Source organism: Schistocerca piceifrons, chromosome 7 (assembly GCF_021461385.2).
Source record: "Schistocerca piceifrons isolate TAMUIC-IGC-003096 chromosome 7, iqSchPice1.1, whole genome shotgun sequence".
In the NCBI taxonomy this organism is placed as follows: Eukaryota; Metazoa; Arthropoda; class Insecta; order Orthoptera; family Acrididae; genus Schistocerca; species Schistocerca piceifrons.
Window position 1 is genome coordinate 198,429,291 of NC_060144.1, and position 20,106 is coordinate 198,449,396.

The 20,106-nt window shown below is 45.0% G+C and overlaps 1 protein-coding gene and 6 non-coding genes across 8 annotated transcripts in view; all 7 read right to left on the reverse strand.

Annotated features, from left to right (window-relative positions):
- LOC124804930 (mediator of RNA polymerase II transcription subunit 25) overlaps positions 1-20,106 on the reverse strand; it is a 314,698-nt gene that overhangs the window by 223,226 nt on the left and 71,366 nt on the right. The window lies entirely within an intron of this gene.
- Positions 18,004-18,078, reverse strand: Trnat-cgu. The gene has a single exon. It is a non-coding gene; the product is annotated as a tRNA-Thr (tRNA).
- Trnat-cgu lies at positions 18,305-18,379 on the reverse strand. The gene has a single exon. It is a non-coding gene; the product is annotated as a tRNA-Thr (tRNA).
- Positions 18,606-18,680, reverse strand: Trnat-cgu. Its single transcript has one exon. It is a non-coding gene; the product is annotated as a tRNA-Thr (tRNA).
- On the reverse strand, positions 18,907-18,981 carry Trnat-cgu. Its single transcript has one exon. It is a non-coding gene; the product is annotated as a tRNA-Thr (tRNA).
- Positions 19,509-19,583, reverse strand: Trnat-cgu. The gene has a single exon. It is a non-coding gene; the product is annotated as a tRNA-Thr (tRNA).
- Positions 19,810-19,884, reverse strand: Trnat-cgu. Its single transcript has one exon. It is a non-coding gene; the product is annotated as a tRNA-Thr (tRNA).

Consider the following 20,106-nt stretch of genomic DNA (forward strand, 5'->3'; position numbering starts at 1 on the left):
ACCCACCTTATCTTCAGCATTCTTCTGTAGCACCACATTTCGAAAGCTTCTATTCTCTTCTTGTCCAAACTAGTTATCGTCCATGTTTCACTTCCATACATGGCTACACTCCATACAAATACTTTCAGAAACGACTTCCTGACACTTAAATCTATACTCGATGTTAACAAATTTCTCTTCTTGAGAAACGCTTTCCTTGCCATTGCCAGTCTACATTTTATATCCTCTCTACTTCGACCATCATCAGTTATTTTACTCCCTAAATAGCAAAACTCCTTTACTACTTTAAGTGTCTCATTTCCTAATCTAATTCCCTCAGCATCACCCGACTTAATTTGACTACATTCCATTATCCTCGTTTTGCTTTTGTTGATGTTCATCTTATATCTTCCTTTCAAGACACTGTCCATTCCGTTCAACTGCTCTTCCAAGTCCTTTGCTGTCTCTAACAGAATTACAATGTCATCGGCGAACCTCAAAGTTTTTACTTCTTCTCCATGAATTTTAATACCTACTCCGAATTTTTCTGTTGTTTCCTTTACTGCTTGCTCAATATAAAGATTGAATAACATCGGGGAGAGGTTACAACCCCGTCTCACTCCTTTCCCAACCACTGCTTCCCTTTCATGCCCCTCGACTCTTATAATTGCCATCTGGTTTCTGTACAAATTGTAAATAGCCTTTCGCTCCCTGTATTTTACCCCTGCCACCTTCAGAATTTGAATCTATATATATATAAAAATGAATGCATGTATGTTTGTCTACTATGCGCTCACAAACCATTTGGAAATGTACTGTAATATGAATGTGTTCCGAAATAATACAGTAACCAGTGGTGTTTCCATACAAAGCAATAAGGTTGCAAGGAAAATGAAATATAAGGTAATTCGGACGAAATAGGGGGCTCCTTCAAAGTGATCTCGAACAAAATATCTGAAATGGAAACTCACCTTTTCTTGTCAGGCGTTTGTGGTGATACGCCAGGATGATTCTTGGAAAACTGTTTGGATCTTGCCAGTGCTACGCATGCTTTGTCCTGTGTATGTAGCAGCTCTCACTGAATATGTGTAAATGGGATGAAGCAATTTTTTCTGCTCCCTTTCCCTGTCGCAGCATTCAATCACACGCAATATAATTTTGCGAGCATCGCTACGTAATACTGGTTTCCTTCTAACTGTAGGCCTACCGGTAGGGGTTGTTGGCGACTCCCGAGATGGGCCAGCAACTGCCTCTTCACTCATTTCGATAATGTTTAGCACAACTGCACAATAAAAACACGCAGAACAGTACAGCGCAAAACAGTAACGAAGCAGACGACAATGGCTACCTTGTACAACACAGTCAGCTACGTAATGTTGGTAGCAGTCGAAACTGCGTGCCTTCCGAAGCCTCCCGACGTTTACCGACTTCTACCGATTCAGGACTAGGGAGAGGTCTGCCATCTAAAAGTTTACACACTGTAGCTACAAAAATTCCGGCGGCAGTTGGTCCTAGGTGCAGTCGACCACTCATTGTCGTCCAAGCGCCTGTTCATCAGCAACCATGGTTCCGGTCTGAAATTCCTCATCGATACTGTCTCCGATTCAAGCACACTACCACAGTTTTCAAGCACCGCTGCAGGTCACTCGTTGCTTTCTGTTTAATGCCCACCAACAATTCAGTCAGAACCACATACGGAATGGAGAACGTGGAGTTGAATCTAGGATTACGTCATCCATTCAGCTGAAATTTTGCTGTGTTCTGACATCACAGAAGTGGTAATCAATGTGGATCTTTTGGCCTACAATGATCTTCTCGCGGACATGGCCAATGTTCCACTGGTCGATGGTGTCACTGGGATAGCTGCTGGTGTCACAGCACGAAGCTAATACAGTTGCATGAAGATGAGTGCGCTGCTCTGCTGAAAAACTTCTCATACCTGACCAGACCACCAGGTGCTCCAAAACAGATTCTGCATAATTCTGAGCGTCATATTAAGACAAATGATGGACCACCGTCTCGGACAGACCAAGACGTCTGATGTCTGTTTGCGTTACTACAGCCAATGCAGACGTCAACACTATGTTGTGAGAAGGCATCATTAGACTGTCAAGTGGCCCACTGTTCTCTGCCTTGCATCTTGTGCCCAAAAAGAATGGAGTGGGCGCCCTTGTGGGTATTACCGCGCCCTCAATGCAACAACAGTGCATGATTGGTACCCAGTCCCGTTACTACAACTCCTTTCTGCACAGTGCGCAGTGCGATCATTTTCAGTTTCTTGGATTGTGTGAAGGTTTACACGCAAATACCAGTGGCCAAGGATGGTACTCCGAACACAACAATCATAATGCCTTTTAGACTTTTTGGAAGTATGTTTATGACTTACACTCTGAGGAATGCTGTGCAGACTTGGGAAAGGTTTGTCAGTTCTATCCTATGCTTCCATCCTGATTGCGTACTTGGATGACATGTTCGTGTTCTCAGCTGGCAAAGAGTAGCATTACCAATACCTGCAGGAGATATTTACCCACCAAGTACATTAAGTGTTGTTCTAAATTCAGTGAAATGCCTTTTTTGGCAGACTGGCTTCAAATGGCTCTGAGCACTATGGGACTCAACATCTGTGGTCATAAGTCCCCTAGAACTTAGAACTACTTAAACCTAACTAACCTAAGGATATCACACACATCCATGCCCGAGGCAGGATCCGAACCTGCGACCGTAGCAGTCGCGCGGTTCCTGACTGAGCGCCTAGAACCGCTAGACCACCGCGGCCGGCTTTTGGCAGACTGAATTACCTTCTTGAGACATAAAATCTCATCAGATGGTTCTTTACTCCTGACAGAGAAAGTAGAGGCATTTACACAGACAGTTAAGCCCACCAAAATCAGTGAATTGAGAAGATTCTTAGGTATGCTCAACTTTTATTGCTGACATTTGCCACTCACTCCTGAAATACAGGAACCATTAACTGCAGAATTTGAAGGACCAAAAGTGAGAGGCAGTTACCCAGTGCAGTGGACAGAAGCAATATGTAGCACATTCAACAGTATTAAGCAAAGTATGAATAATGCAACGCTACTCGCTCACCCTTAACTTGATGCAGCTTTAGCCTCGGTTATTGACAAGAGTCACATAGCTGTCAGAACAGCTCTACAGCAGTGGGTGCATGGGTGGTAGGTGTGTGGCAGCCAGTAGTGTTTTTTTCACATAAACTGTCGCATCGCAGAGGAAGTGGAGCACTTACGACCCCCGGGTTCCCGGGTTCGATTCCCGGCGGGGTCAGGGATTTTCTCTGCCTCGTGATGACTGGGTGTTGTGTGCTGTCCTTAGGTTAGTTAGGTTTAAGTTGTTCTAAGTTCTAGGGGACTGATGACCATAGATGTTAAGTCTCATAGTGCTCAGAGCCATTTGAACCACTTACGACCATGAGCTATTGGCAGTGTATGAGGCCATTAAATATTTTCGTCCACCGATCGAGGCCCGTGTATGTCTGATATTTACAGACCATATGCCTTTCTATATTTACACTCTGCAAACCACCGTGAGGTGCATGCAGAGGGTACATCCCATTGTACCAGTTATTAGGGTTTCTTTTTATTCCATTCATGTTTGGAACAAAGTAAGGATAATTGTTTGAATGCCTCTGTGCATGCAGAATTATTCTAGTCTTATCCTCACAGTCCCTCTGTGAGTGATATATATAAGAGGTTGTTGTATATTAATAGAGTCATCATTTAAAGACGGTCCTTGAAACTTTGTTGATAGACTTTCTCGGGATAGTTTATGCCTATCTTCAAGAGTCTTCCAGTTCAGTACTTTCAGTATCTCTGTGACATTCTCCCATGGATCAAACAAACCTGTGACCATGCATATTGCCCATCTCTATATACGTTCAATATTCCACATACTTGAGTAATATCTAGAACCGGTTGTATAGGATACTACGTTTTTTTTATTTTTTGAAGTGCAAAATTTTACATTTCTGAACGTTTAGAGCAAGTTCCAAATCTGTGCACCACCTTGAAATTTTATCAAGCTATGACTGAATGTTTACACAGCTCCTTTCAGATAGTACTTCATTATAGGTAACTGCATCATCAGCAAAAAGCCTGATTTTGCCATTAGTATTGTCTGCAAGGTCACTAATTACAGCATGAACAGTAAGGAACCCAACACACTTCCATGGGGCGCACCCGAATCTACTTCTACATCTTACAATGATTCTCCACCCAGGGTAACAAGCTGTGTCCTCCCTACCAAAAACTTCTCAATCCAGTCACAAATTTTACTTGATGCCCCATGTGATCTTGCCTTTGACAATAAGCGTAGCTGTGGTACTGAGTCAATACTTTACGTGAATCAAGAAATACTGCATCTACCTGATTTCATTGGTCCAAAGCTTTCGGTATGTCATGTGAGAAAAGTGCAAGTTCAATTTCACATGACCGATGTTTTCGAAATCCACGCTGGTTGGCATTGAGGAGGTCATTCTGTTCAAGATACATCATTATGTTTGAGCTCAGAATATGTTATAAAATTCCATAACAAATCAATGTCAAGGATATTGGACGGTAGTTTTGTGGACCACTTCTACTAACCTTCTTGTAGACAGGCGTGACCTGTTCCTTTTTCCAAGAACTGGGAACTGTTTTTTGTTCGATGAAACCGTGACAGATTATAATTAAAAGAGGGGCTAACTCAGGCGCAGGTTCAATGTAGAATCTGACAGGGATTACATCAGAGCCTGAACCTTTGTTTAGTTTGAACGACATCAGCTGTTTTTCAACACCACTGACACTAATACTTATTTTGTTTATCTTTCCAGTGGTACAAGGATTAAATTGAGGCAATTTTCCTGGGTTTTTCTTTGTGAAGGAACATTTAAAAACGGAGTTAAGCATTTCATCTTTAGCTTTGCTACCCTCAGTTTCAGTTCTTGTCTCATTTGTTTGGGACTGAAAACTAACTCTGGTGCCAGTAGCAACCTTTACATACAACCAGCATTTCTTTGGGTGCAGTGAAATATCATTTGACGGTAGTCTGCTACGGTAGTCAGACAGGCGCCGACTCCATGGGGTCTGAGGGGGCCCGAGCTCCCTCAAAAATTCGTTATATTATGCTTTGTAAAAATCACAAAATTATGTTATAATTTTTTACGACTATTTTCCTTGTTTGACGTTAGTTACCTTTTAAAATACATTCAGTAATTACACTCCTGGAAATTGAAATAAGAACACCGTGAATTCATTGTCCCAGGAAGGGGAAACTTTATTGACACATTCCTGGGGTCAGATACATCACATGATCACACTGACAGAACCTCAGGCACATAGACACAGGCAACAGAGCATGCACAATGTCGGCACTAGTACAGTGTATATCCACCTTTCGCAGCAATGCAGGCTGCTATTCTCCCATGGAGACGATCGTACAGATGCTGGATGTAGTCCTGTGGAACGGCTTGCCATGCCATTTCCACCTGGCGCCTCAGTTGGACCAGCGTTCGTGCTGGACGTGCAGACCGCGTGAGACGACGCTTCATCCAGTCCCAAACATGCTCAATGGGGGACAGATCCGGAGATCTTGCTGGCCAGGGTAGTTGACTTACACCTTCTAGAGCACGTTGGGTGGCACGGGATACATGCGGACGTGCATTGTCCTGTTGAAACAGCAAGTTCCCTTGCCGGTCTAGGAATGGTAGAACGATGGGTTCGACGACGGTTTGGATGTACCGTGCACTATTCAGTGTCCCCTCGACGATCACCAGTGGTGTACGGCCAGTGTAGGAGATCGCTCCCCACACCATGATGCCGGGTGTTGGCCCTGTGTGCCTCGGTCGTATGCAGTCCTGATTGTGGCGCTCACCTGCACGGCGCCAAACACGCATACGACCATCATTGGCACCAAGGCAGAAGTGACTCTCATCGCTGAAGACGACACGTCTCCATTCGTCCCTCCATTCACGCCTGTCGCGACACCACTGGAGGCGTACTGCACGATGTTGGGGCGTGAGCGGAAGACGGCCTAACGGTGTGCGGGACCGTAGCCCAGCTTCATGGAGACGGTTGCGAATGGTCCTCGCCGATACCCCAGGAGCAACAGTGTCCCTAATTTGCTGGGAAGTGGCGGTGCTGTCCCCTACGGCACTGCGTAGGATCCTACGGTCTTGGCGTGCATCCGTGCGTCGCTGCGGTCCGGTCCCAGGTCGACGGGCACGTGCACCTTCCGCCGACCACTGGCGACAACATCGATGTACTGTGGAGACCTCACGCCCCACGTGTTGAGCAATTCGGCGGTACGTCCACCCGGCCACCCGCATGCCCACTATACGCCCTCGCTCAAAGTCCGTCAACTGCACATACGGTTCACGTCCACGCTGTCGCAGCATGCTACCAGTGTTAAAGACTGCGATGGAGCTCCGTATGCCACGGCAAACTGGCTGACACTGACGTCGGCGGTGCACAAATGCTGCGCAGCTAACGCCATTCGACGGTCAACACCGCAGTTCCTGGTGTGTCCGCTGTGCCGTGCGTGTGATCATTGCTTGTACAGCCCTCTCGCAGTGTCCGGAGCAAGTATGGTGGGTCTGACACACCGGTGTCAATGTGTTCTTTTTTCCATTTCCAGGAGTGTAGTTGAAACAAACAATTATTACGGTAGTAAGCAGGTTATCTGAAAACGAGAGGTGTGAATCACGATAGTGTTACCGTGCTGAGGGTACACTTAGAATTTGTCCTGGGGCGCGAACCATCGGGTAAAGTCTGGCGCTGGCGTGCCGGCGCTGCGGCAGAGGAGACATCAAAAGGACTGGAGCAGAAGCGCCTGGAACCCTACGCCTTGCGTCGCCTTGACGCTTCGAGACATTACGATATCCCGGCTATATAACGCCCATCCTGCTGTCGCAGTCATTCAGTGTAGATGATTTCGTTCAGTGCATGCTGCAGACATGTTTAGTGTTCTGGCTTCAGTGTCTAGTGGACTATTTTATATCACTATATTTTATTCGTTTACTTTAGTCTCTTAATGTATCGTGAATTAAGTTTGCAATGAATAAATTTGTTACCAAAAAGGCGCGCTTGGAAGTTGATGATACCGCAAGTCAACCTGCAACAATTATTGTGTCGCAAATTGCTCCGTCGTCTTCAGGCGAGAACCGTTCACAGCTGAAACCTGGACAATCCGGTAACGGAAGATCACTTCAGAAATCTTGCGTTGGTCAAATATACATGGCTAGGATATGAAGCATCTACCAAAAAAGTTTTTTGCAAAACCTGCAAAGAGGCAGATGCTAAAAATCTACTACAATTTACTTCAGAAAGAAGAAGATGCATTTACTTCTATAGGGCATTCTAACTGGAGAAAGGCTCTGGAAAAATTCCGTCTTCATGAAAATACGTTTACACATAAATAAGGTGTTCTGAAACTAAATTCTATCACTAACTGAAGTGTAGGCTCCCGATTGAAGGAACAGTTAGATAGTGATATGAAGAAAGGCTATTTAGCTCTTGAGACAATTTTTACTACTGTGCCAACAAGGACTAGCAATTAGAGAGCACGAAGATGTAAACTCAAATTTTTTTCAGTTGTTGGAACTCCGAAAGAATGACATACCTGAGTTTAAAGATTGGTTAAGGCGTTCGGGGTATAAGTGGAAGTCCCACGATATTCAAAACGAGATCATTGGTCTACTATGAAAGTCTGTGTTGAGAAAGGTATTGGCTTCAATCAAGAAGACTGAATATTTTTCTGTTATGGTTGATGAAACAAGTGATTCTTCAATTCACGAACAAGTGTCATTTTGTTTTCTTCCTGTTGATGATTCCTTAATCATCAACGAAGACTTTATTGGCTTATATGACACCCCCAACACTGAATCACAAGCTCTGTTTAGTATTTTAAAAGACGTTTTTGCTCGTCTTGATTTGTCAGAGGATAACTTAAGAGGACAGTGCTGTGATGATGCCTAGAATATGAGAGATAAGTTCAAAGGACTAAAAAAGTTAGTTTTGGATATACAACCAAAAGCACATTATGTGCACTGCAGTGCTCACAGATTAGAATTGGCAGTTGTAGACAGTCTCCGCCATCTTACGTCTATGAGGGATATTATGGCTTTAGTCAAGGACTTAATAAACACCGTAAGGCAATCCAAAAAAGGATGGGACTTTTCAGAAGCATACGCTGTGAGAGCGCCAACGACGAAGCTGGTCTACGACCCCTTTGCCTGACTCAATGAACTATGCAAGCTTCTAGTATCTTGGGAATATTGAAAAACTTTGAAGAACTTCTAGAGGTTTTTAAAACATTTTCTGCAGAGGACCAAACAGAGGCAGGCTACAAATGTGCAGGCTATCTTGAGTCATTGTTGCAATTCAAGATTTACTTCTTTTTACGTCTTTATTGCCATGCAATGAACCCAGTAGAGCATGTCAATGAAAAAAATCAATGCCCTCATCTAAGTGTTGCTGATCTGGAAAAAAATATGTGCGGGCTTTATTTGTATACTGAATGGAAGGTGTGATAGTTTTGAACACTTTTGGGAATTGTGTTTAAAAGAAAACCGTTCAGAAGTTGATGATCTTTCGATTCCTCGGAATCTAAGTATACCAAAGAAGTATGAAAACATCGAAGCCAGCTCACAGTACACTTTCAAAACCCCAAGGAATATTACAAAGCTATTTACATTGAAGTTTGTGAAACGGTGCTATCTTGCATTACTAAGCGGTTTGCAACAACTGGACTCGGACAGGTCATTGCAGTTAAACGAGAGTGAAACAAATTTGGAGAAATCAACTGAGTTTTTAAAAAATGACCTAGACATTGAGAGACTGCGCTTACACTTTATGTTAGCTGATATCACTAATAAAAAACAACTGGTCTTAAAAAACATGTATGATGTAAGAAAGTACATTACACAATAGCCTGCAGTTGGAGAAATATTATGTGATGTAGTGAAGTGCATTAAGCTTCTCCAAGAGTTCCAGTCACGACAGCAACAGCAGAACGGTCATTTAACGTCCTTAGAGGTCTGAAATCGTATCTCCGATCAACAATGGAACAGAAGCGATTGAACAACTTAGCTGTTCTTCATGCCCATCTACATGTTCTGGATGAATTGGATATCCGACCAGTCATCAACGACCTCATACTCAGTAATCCAGTCAGACAGTCGACATTTGCACCTTTCTAAAGACACTCTAGCCCTAATAATGGCATTTAGAGCTGTATTAAAAATCTTTATAAAATAGAGAATTAATTACATACATAATGTCAAATTTTCAGTTTCGAAATATAAGTACTAGGTTAGTACTGTATTAATATATCACTATAGTACTGTATTAATTATTTTCAAATACTTAAATATTTTATGGTGTAAGACCCAATTAAAACCAGCTATTTCTTATTTACATACTTTCTGACTGAAAGTATTAGGCATACTGTAGTAACTTAATTAACTGTATTAAAGCATTAATTTGAGATACTGTTTTTATTTAATGAACCCTGAGCCTTATTTAAAGTAAGCTTAAATTAGCTATTTCTCTTATTAATCAAGGTGCAATTACTGTGTGACAGCAATATTTTACGTTTTATTCTTTTAATGATAGTTTAGGATTTATTTGAATATAATTTCAGTCTTTTCAGAGCTATATATTCACTGCTCTGTAATAGTCTATAAGCATGATTATTACTGTAAATTAAATTAGCTTTTTACGACAATACCTTACGTGTTTATGTTTTGCTTCTTTTTTCAAAGCCAAAAAATGTGTCACACTTGTCGAGTTTCCTGGAGAGTCGAGTTATCGAGAGTCCAGTTTTCGAGGTTCTAATGTTGATCATATGACTCTAAAATGCTTAAAAAACTTTAAAACTCACAATTTTTTCTGAAATTTAGAAAATTTCCCCCTCCCCCTCCCCCGGCCACCAATATTTTTTATAAGTCGGCGCCTCTGGTTGTCACTGAAGGCATCATGCATTGCTCTCTTGACAGCCAGACGTGTTTTATTCAGTATCTCTCTATCTACAGCCTATGCTTTGTTTTACAACCTATTATGCAGTAATCTCTGTTTCTGTACAAGTTTTTTTACAATGACAGTGTGCCATGGATGTTTTCTCCTATCATGAACTTTTCTGCTGATTATATATCAATCCAGTGCATTATCACTTATTCTTTCAGGCTTGAGCCAGAGTTCCTCTATATGATCCTGCTCTGTGCTGAAAGTTTAAAGTTTCACATTGAGATATGGCTCTATTGATTTTTTAGAGTATAGTTATCGTTGCTACACAGTTCCATACCGTCTGGCAACAAGTTTTTTGCACCCAGCCTGTAGCAGGGTTGCGACACCAGTAAGCTCGAGCGAATTCTAGAGGATTGAGAACTGGTGGACAATGGAGCTGAATGTAGATTAACGTTACTATTGAATATAAAATAGCAGAAGAGACCTGCTACTGTTCTGTTATGTCGTTGAGTACAAATCACTAGAAGTAGTACCAATCCTAAAAAAATATCTGGATGCAGAAACTTGCATGGTGGGGAATTTCTCCCTGAACGTCAGTGTGCTATTTTTTCTTGTTGTGAGAGCCTTCTACATAGCCAGTGATGAGTACATGTCTCGGCAGCTTCTAACTGACGGAACAGTGTTATCACAATGTGATGCGATTTCGAGAGAAATGGCAGGGGCCTATAACTTAGCTAGGGGTATGTATCGCTACACATCGAAGACTGGAAGGTTCATGTGAATACGGGGCTAAGTGACACTCTGACGAGAGGGAAACTGATAGGCGATCTCTTCATTGTTTCTTCTAATTGTTGTGAGGAGACGTATTACTCCCTTCCACACCATGTATCCCAAAGTGACTGCAGTGAGAAAATTAGCGGCTATACCTCGAATGATCCACGAACTGATCGAAGAAGTATAAAAATGTTTACAGAAAGACAGTAATACAGCTATATAAGTACCTTATGAACGATATAAATTGGAAGTGCAGTGCAGCAATGTGATAAGACTGCAGGGATTAAATGTGAAGAAATTTAAAACGAAATGATCAGTGGAAGGACTGACTCAGCTCATAGAAAAGTCAAAAATCTTTAAGTGAAATTAAAAAGTAAGATTGATAACATTAAAAGTGCATTGGCAAAGAGGAAACAGGTGGAAAAAGCACAGTAAAAGCTTCTATGAGGGGAGAACTTGTCTGGTGACACGATAAAAGAAGAAACAGGTGTCGATAAGACAATCCAGTATCAGAGTCAGAATTTAAACGCTCTCTGGAAGACTTGAGATAAAAATGAAGAAGGGAAAGATAACATTTCTTTGGAATTTCTAAAACTACTACGGGAAAAACGACCGATCGACTGTCCAAGTTGGTGTGTAGAATCTGTGAGACTGGTGACATACCATCAGACTTTCAGAAAAAATATCAACCACACAATTCCAAAGATAACAAGGGAAGACAGATGTGAAAACTGTAGCACAACCAGGTTAACATTTTATGCAGCGAAACTGCTGGCAAGATTAATATACAGAAGAATGGAAAAAGAAAACTGAGGATCTATGGCGACATGATTTCGAAATGTAGGACAAATTATGTTTACACATAAGCATCCATCAGGTACGTGACAGTTGTGCGATTCATCCTTCTGAGAAGAATAGGACGCTGAACAAGCACAGAAATGTCTCTGAACCACCCACTACAGGTTTCTACAGGCTAGAGAACGCCAGTTTCCGTCTGGGAAATATGCTTGGCGGCCTTTGTGAGAGGACAGGAAGTACTTCGTAACGATTTAGATGCGTTGCTTTTCTCTATTTCAGATGGTCAATGTGCAGGCATTCCACAGGATGTCCGTAAGCTGCCAGTCAACAAGGCAACAGACCGCCACTAGCACAAGCCGCCTGGGGCATTACAGCTTTGCGCAAGCTGCTGACAGAGCCGTTACTGGGACCAAAAGCACCCGCCTACAGCGGTGGGTGCTCTGCATGGCCCATGAGAACAGACAGCCCATCACTGCTGGCCATCTGCCTGAGTGAGACCTCAGTAGTTAATGAAAACCATTCTTCTCTTCTTTCTGTCTACATCAACCACACTTAGGTCTGTTATTAATATTACAGCTATGATTACCCTGTGACCTGTGTTGAAGAATCGTGAAAGCGTAGAACCGACATACAATACCACTGTTCTGTAAACGTATGCAGTCCTCCATGGGGTTAAAAAACACCATTTCGTCCCCCAGTAGAGAACTGTTGTTAAGATCGTTCCTACACAATTCCAAATTACCTGGTAACAAGTGCTTTGAGACATGTACACCCCACTAAGTTAGAAGCGCCTAGATTCTGTGTTGGGGTATAATGCAGGGAGAAAAAGAAAATCTAAGTGCTGCTTATGGCCATGCATTATATTACTTTAGTATATTATATTACATAGCACATGTAATCTGAAATGGCAGTTGAGGGTGTGCTTGGTTTCTTAATGTATGTAGTATATGTTAGATGGAAGGAAGATGTCATATATCAGTACTTTAATAGGGTGAAGTCTCTAGAGCCATTGTACCATTTTCTTTAGTCAGGAGCATGGTGTATATTAGGAGAAATTGATATGGATGCAGTGGAAATGTAAAAAGTCTATCTAAAGCACAACTGATTGATGTTGAAATGGATCATCAGCCTATACTATTGCAATGGCCTTCTATAGATGACTACTAACTTATGCATTCGGATAAAACGCTAGATTGTTTTTATCAGAATGGATACATGCAACTACATAACTTTTGGGAGAAACGTTCACATCTTCCTCCACTAAAAAGATCCTGGTTTTTAAGGTCCAGTTTATAACTATGGAGAGGGCCTGAGTTTGATTCTGTCTAAGTTCTAGCTAAACATACATACATTTAAAAAAGTAATATGGGATGTATGTGGTGTGGAAGATTGCAGATGTAATGGAGGAACTGTTAATGGTGGGAGGGAGTACCACACACAGCATCACTGTACTTAAATAGCATTGTCTTATATTTGGAGATTATGTGAGAGTATTTCGGAAATAATTCTTTTTGTATGCTTTGAATTTACATTTATTGCATCCAAAACCTGTTGGAGTAGATATACCACCTGGCATTGAAATTTCATTGTGCTTAGAAAGATTGAGTGACCGAAATCACAGAAAGCACATCTCCGTTGCAATGCTCCCATTATCATAACAAGGTAATACCAGAGATCTGCTCTCACTCCACTGCAGCACTTATCACTTCCCGCAGGGCACATACATGCATTATAATTTAATGCTTTAGGAATACACTCTGTGATAACTCTTGAGCTGTTAATTTTGTCACAGCAACACCTAGCATAATGAGTAATGATGCACCAACACTGCTGCTGTCGGACATGGGAACATAGAGACAAATTGTGTCGTTTATTAGCTGTCAACTATCCCATGATATATATGTCTGTTTGCCACATGGCTTCTCCCAGTCTATTTGAACGAGTCTCACCTTTGTACCTTACCATACTTCTTCAACTTCCACTACAGCTTTAAGGTCACATTCAGCTGCTATTCCAACACTAACACACATAGGACCATTTGTCGTTAAATGATATGTATTGTTGAACAGTAACACCAATATGACAGCTCAATACTTCATTGTCACTGACCACCAAGAACGTGAGCCCATATTAGTTCATGTTATATGGCTGATGCGTGAAGCAAAAGCATCATGTGGACGCTGCTAGGATCGTATAGGTTGGCATACTCCATTGGAATATGTAACAGAAAAAAAATCTTGGGGAAGGATCACCTATTTCTCCCAGAAGCATAAGGATGGATTAGGATATGTACGGAAGTATACAGACAATCCCTATTTTTATTCAATCTGTATGTGAGATTGGAACGGAAGGTAATCAATAATACTGGTGTGATTTGTCCTCCACCATGCACTGGAGAGCTGCCTGCGTTTTATTTCTTTTATATGTAAGATGTCCACAGGTGATAGAGTTGTCTGCAGGCTGTCGGGAAGACATATGGTGGGGCTGGTAGCTGACCTGAACATAACTAAACCTGAATGAGATTTTTACTCTGCAGCAGAGTGTGCGCTGATATGAAACTTCCTGGCAGATTAAAACTGTGTGCCGGACCGAGACTCGAACTCGGGACCTTTGCCTTACGCAGGCAAGTGCTCTACCAACTGAGCTACCCAAGCACGACTCACGCCCCATCCTCACAGCTTTACTTCTGCCAGTACCTCGTCTCCTACTTTCCAAACTTCACAGAAGCTCTCCTGCGAACCTTGCAGAACTAGCACTCCTGAAAGAAAGGATACTGCGGAGACATGGCTTAGCCACAGCCTGCGGGATATTTCCAGAATGAGATTTTCACTCTGCAGCGGAGTGTGCGCTGATATGAAACTTCCTGGTAGATTAAAACTGTGTGCCGGACCGAGACTCGAACTCGGGACCTTTGCCTTACGCAGGCAAGTGCTCTACCAACTGAGCTACCCAAGCACGACTCACGCCCCATCCTCACAGCTTTACTTCTGCCAGTACTTCGTCTCCTACTTTCCAAACTTCACAGAAGCTCTCCTGCGAACCTTGCAGAACTAGCACTCCTGAAAGAAAGGATACTGCGGAGACATGGCTTAGCCACAGCCTGCGGGATATTTCCAGAATGAGATTTTCACTCTGCAGCGGAGTGTGCGCTGATATGAAACTTCCTGGTAGATTAAAACTGTGTGCCGGACCGAGACTCGAACTCGGGACCTTTGCCTTACGCAGGCAAGTGCTCTACCAACTGAGCTACCCAAGCACGACTCACGCCACATCCTCACAGCTTTACTTCTGCCAGTACCTCGTCTCCTACTTTCCAAACTTCACAGAAGCTCTCCTGCGAACCTTGCAGAACTAGCACTCCTGAAGGAAAGGATACTGCGGAGACATGGCTTAGCCACATCCTGGGGGATATTTCCAGAATGAGATTTTCACTCTGCAGCGGAGTGTGCGCTGATATGAAACTTCCTGGTAGATTAAAACTGTGTGCCGGACCGAGACTCGAACTCGGGACCTTTGCCTTACGCAGGCAAGTGCTCTACCAACTGAGCTACCCAAGCACGATTCACGCCCCATCCTCACAGCTTTACTTCTGCCAGCACCTCGTCTCCTACTTTCCAAACTTCACAGAAGCTCTCCTGCGAACCTTGCAGAACTAGCACTCCTGAAGGAAAGGATACTGCGGAGACATGGCTTAGCCACATCCTGGGGGATATTTCCAGAATGAGATTTTCACTCAGCAGCGGAGTGTGCGCTGATATGAAACTTCCTGGTAGATTAAAACTGTGTGCCGGACCGAGACTCGAACTCGGGACCTTTGCCTTACGCAGGCAAGTGCTCTACCAACTGAGCTACCCAAGCACGACTCACGCCCCATCCTCACAGCTTTACTTCTGCCAGTACTTCGTCTCCTACTTTCCAAACTTCACAGAAGCTCTCCTGCGAACCTTGCAGAACTAGCACTCCTGAAGGAAAGGATACTGCGGAGACATGGCTTAGCCACAGCCTGCGGGATATTTCCAGAATGAGATTTTCACTCTGCAGCGGAGTGTGCGCTGATATGAAACTTCCTGGTAGATTAAAACTGTGTGCCGGACCGAGACTCGAACTCGGGACCTTTGCCTTACGCAGGCAAGTGCTCTACCAACTGAGCTACCCAAGCACGACTCACGCCCCATCCTCACAGCTTTACTTCTGCCAGCACCTCGTCTCCTACTTTCCAAACTTCACAGAAGCTCTCCTGCGAACCTTGCAGAACTAGCACTCCTGAAGGAAAGGATACTGCGGAGACATGGCTTAGCCACATCCTGGGGGATATTTCCAGAATGAGATTTTCACTCTGCAGCGGAGTGTGCGCTGATATGAAACTTCCTGGTAGATTAAAACTGTGTGCCGGACCGAGACTCGAACTCGGGACCTTTGCCTTACGCAGGCAAGTGCTCTACCAACTGAGCTACCCAAGCACGACTCACGGCCCATCCTCACAGCTTTACTTCTGCCAGCACCTCGTCTCCTACTTTCCAAACTTCACAGAAGCTCTCCTGCGAACCTTGCAGAACTAGCACTCCTGAAGGAAAGGATACTGCGGAGACATGGCTTAGCCACATCCTGGGGGATATTTCCAGAATGAGATTTTCACTCTGCAGCGGAGTGTGCGCTGATATGAAACTTCCTGGTAGATTAAAACTGTGTGCCGGACCGAGACTCGAACTCGGGACCTTTGCCTTACGCAGGCAAGTGCTCTACCAACTGAGCTACCCAAGCACGACTCACGGCCCATCCTCACAGCTTTACTTCTGCCAGCACCTCGTCTCCTACTTTCCAAACTTCACAGAAGCTCTCCTGCGAACCTTGCAGAACTAGCACTCCTGAAGGAAAGGATACTGCGGAGACATGGCTTAGCCACATCCTGGGGGATATTTCCAGAATGAGATTTTCACTCTGCAGCGGAGTGTGCGCTGATATGAAACTTCCTGGTAGATTAAAACTGTGTGCCGGACCGAGACTCGAACTCGGGACCTTTGCCTTACGCAGGCAAGTGCTCTACCAACTGAGCTACCCAAGCACGACTCACGCCCCATCCTCACAGCTTTACTTCTGCCAGCACCTCGTCTCCTACTTTCCAAACTTCACAGAAGCTCTCCTGCGAACCTTGCAGAACTAGCACTCCTGAAGGAAAGGATACTGCGGAGACATGGCTTAGCCACATCCTGGGGGATATTTCCAGAATGAGATTTTCACTCTGCAGCGGAGTGTGCGCTGATATGAAACTTCCTGGTAGATTAAAACTGTGTGCCGGACCGAGACTCGAACTCGGGACCTTTGCCTTACGCAGGCAAGTGCTCTACCAACTGAGCTACCCAAGCACGACTCACGCCCCATCCTCACAGCTTTACTTCTGCCAGCACCTCGTCTCCTACTTTCCAAACTTCACAGAAGCTCTCCTGCGAACCTTGCAGAACTAGCACTCCTGAAGGAAAGGATACTGCGGAGACATGGCTTAGCCACATCCTGGGGGATATTTCCAGAATGAGATTTTCACTCTGCAGCGGAGTGTGCGCTGATATGAAACTTCCTGGTAGATTAAAACTGTGTGCCGGACCGAGACTCGAACTCGGGACCTTTGCCTTACGCAGGCAAGTGCTCTACCAACTGAGCTACCCAAGCACGACTCACGCCCCATCCTCACAGCTTTACTTCTGCCAGTACCTCGTCTCCTACTTTCCAAACTTCACAGAAGCTCTCCTGCGAACCTTGCAGAACTAGCACTCCTGAAAGAAAGGATACTGCGGAGACATGGCTTAGCCACAGCCTGCGGGATATTTCCAGAATGAGATTTTCACTCTGCAGCGGAGTGTGCGCTGATATGAAACTTCCTGGTAGATTAAAACAGTGTGCCGGACCGAGACTCGAACTCGGGACCTTTGCCTTACGCGGACAAGTGCTCTACCAACTGAGCTACCCAAGCACGACTCACGCCCCATCCTCACAGCTTTACTTCTGCCAGCACCTCGTCTCCTACTTTCCAAACTTCACAGAAGCTCTCCTGCGAACCTTGCAGAACTAGCACTCCTGAAGGAAAGGATACTGCGGAGACATGGCTTAGCCACAGCCTGCGGGATATTTCCAGAATGAGATTTTCACTCTGCAGCGGAGTGTGCGCTGATATGAAACTTCCTGGTAGATTAAAACTGTGTGCCGGACCGAGACTCGAACTCGGGACCTTTGCCTTACGCAGGCAAGTGCTCTACCAACTGAGCTACCCAAGCACGACTCACGCCCCATCCTCACAGCTTTACTTCTGCCAGTACCTCGTCTCCTACTTTCCAAACTTCACAGAAGCTCTCCTGCGAACCTTGCAGAACTAGCACTCCTGAAAGAAAGGATACTGCGGAGACATGGCTTAGCCACAGCCTGCGGGATATTTCCAGAATGAGATTTTCACTCTGCAGCGGAGTGTGCGCTGATATGAAACTTCCTGGTAGATTAAAACTGTGTGCCGGACCGAGACTCGAACTCGGGACCTTTGCCTTACGCGGGCAAGTGCTCTACCAACTGAGCTACCCAAGCACGACTCACGCCCCATCCTCACAGCTTTACTTCTGCCAGCACCTCGTCTCCTACTTTCCAAACTTCACAGAAGCTCTCCTGCGAACCTTGCAGAACTAGCACTCCTGAAGGAAAGGATACTGCGGAGACATGGCTTAGCCACAGCCTGCGGGATATTTCCAGAATGAGATTTTCACTCTGCAGCGGAGTGTGCGCTGATATGAAACTTCCTGGTAGATTAAAACTGTGTGCCGGACCGAGACTCGAACTCGGGACCTTTGCCTTACGCGGGCAAGTGCTCTACCAACTGAGCTACCCAAGCACGACTCACGCCCCATCCTCACAGCTTTACTTCTGCCAGCACCTCGTCTCCTACTTTCCAAACTTCACAGAAGCTCTCCTGCGAACCTTGCAGAACTAGCACTCCTGAAGGAAAGGATACTGCGGAGACATGGCTTAGCCACAGCCTGCGGGATATTTCCAGAATGAGATTTTCACTCTGCAGCGGAGTGTGCGCTGATATGAAACTTCCTGGTAGATTAAAACTGTGTGCCGGACCGAGACTCGAACTCGGGACCTTTGCCTTACGCGGGCAAGTGCTCTACCAACTGAGCTACCCAAGCACGACTCACGCCCCATCCTCACAGCTTTACTTCGGCCAGCACCTCGTCTCCTACTTTCCAAACTTCACAGAAGCTCTCCTGCGAACCTTGCAGAACTAGCACTCCTGAAGGAAAGGATACTGCGGAGACATGGCTTAGCCACAGCCTGCGGGATATTTCCAGAATGAGATTTTCACTCTGCAGCGGAGTGTGCGCTGATATGAAACTTCCTGGTAGATTAAAACTGTGTGCCGGACCGAGACTCGAACTCGGGACCTTTGCCTTACGCGGGCAAGTGCTCTACCAACTGAGCTACCCAAGCACGACTCACGCCCCATCCTCACAGCTTTACTTCTGCCAGCACCTCGTCTCCTACTTTCCAAACTTCACAGAAGCTCTCCTGCGAACCTTGCAGAACTAGCACTCCTGAAAGAAAGGATACTGCGGAGACATGGCTTAGCCACAGCCTGCGGGATATTTCCAGAATGAGATTTTCACTCTGCAGCGGAGTGTGCGCTGATATGAAACTTCCTGGTAGATTAAAACTGTGTGCCGGACCGAGACTCGAACTCGGGACCTTCGCCTTACGCAGGCAAGTGCTCTACCAACTGAGCTACCCAAGCACGACTCACGCCACATCCTCACAGCTTTACTTCTGCCAGTACCTCGTCTCCTACTTTCCAAACTTCACAGAAGCTCTCCTGCGAACCTCGCAGAACTAGCACTCCTGAAAGAAAGGATACTGCGGAGACATGGCTTAGCCACAGCCTGCGGGATATTTCCAGAATGAGATTTTCACTCTGCAGCGGAGTGTGCGCTGATATGAAACTTCCTGGTAGATTAAAACTGTGTGCCGGACCGAGACTCGAACTCGGGACCTTTGCCTTACGCGGGCAAGTGCTCTACCAACTGAGCTACCCAAGCACGACTCACGCCCCATCCTCACAGCTTTACTTCTGCCAGCACCTCGTCTCCTACTTTCCAAACTTCACAGAAGCTCTCCTGCGAACCTTGCAGAACTAGCACTCCTGAAGGAAAGGATACTGCGGAGACATGGCTTAGCCACAGCCTGCGGGATATTTCCAGAATGAGATTTTCACTCTGCAGCGGAGTGTGCGCTGATATGAAACTTCCTGGTAGATTAAAACTGTGTGCCGGACCGAGACTCGAACTCGGGACCTTTGCCTTACGCGGGCAAGTGCTCTACCAACTGAGCTACCCAAGCACGACTCACGCCACATCCTCACAGCTTTACTTCTGCCAGTACCTCGTCTCCTACTTTCCAAACTTCACAGAAGCTCTCCTGCGAACCTTGCAGAACTAGCACTCCTGAAAGAAAGGATACTGCGGAGACATGGCTTAGCCACAGCCTGCGGGATATTTCCAGAATGAGATTTTCACTCTGCAGCGGAGTGTGCGCTGATATGAAACTTCCTGGTAGATTAAAA